Raw genomic sequence first — 344 nt, 5'->3', positions numbered from 1 at the left:
GATAGGTATATAATATTCTTAATAACAAAAACAAAACAAAAACAGATAGCCATGTACGAAAACGTGCACATAGCGTTATTGAATCTTAAATATTTTTGTGAGAAGCAATTAGGACGGCAAGACGGACTAGATTGGGCACAGGTTAGTCAATGATAAAATACATTTTTCGTTATACAAATATAGGAAATAATAATTTGTACTAAATTTGAGTTTAGTATTGAAGACGAATTAGTAATCTTCAAACAACTGCATAATTCCGGTTTTACGGGGACACTTAGAGTAAATAAAACTATAAAGAAAATTAAAAGCAATTTAACTGGCCGAATTTAAAGCAGGACGTAAAA

This window comes from Acyrthosiphon pisum, chromosome X, assembly GCF_005508785.2.
Source record: "Acyrthosiphon pisum isolate AL4f chromosome X, pea_aphid_22Mar2018_4r6ur, whole genome shotgun sequence".
In the NCBI taxonomy this organism is placed as follows: domain Eukaryota; kingdom Metazoa; phylum Arthropoda; class Insecta; order Hemiptera; family Aphididae; genus Acyrthosiphon; species Acyrthosiphon pisum.
Note: the sequence above shows the minus strand (reverse complement) of the source record.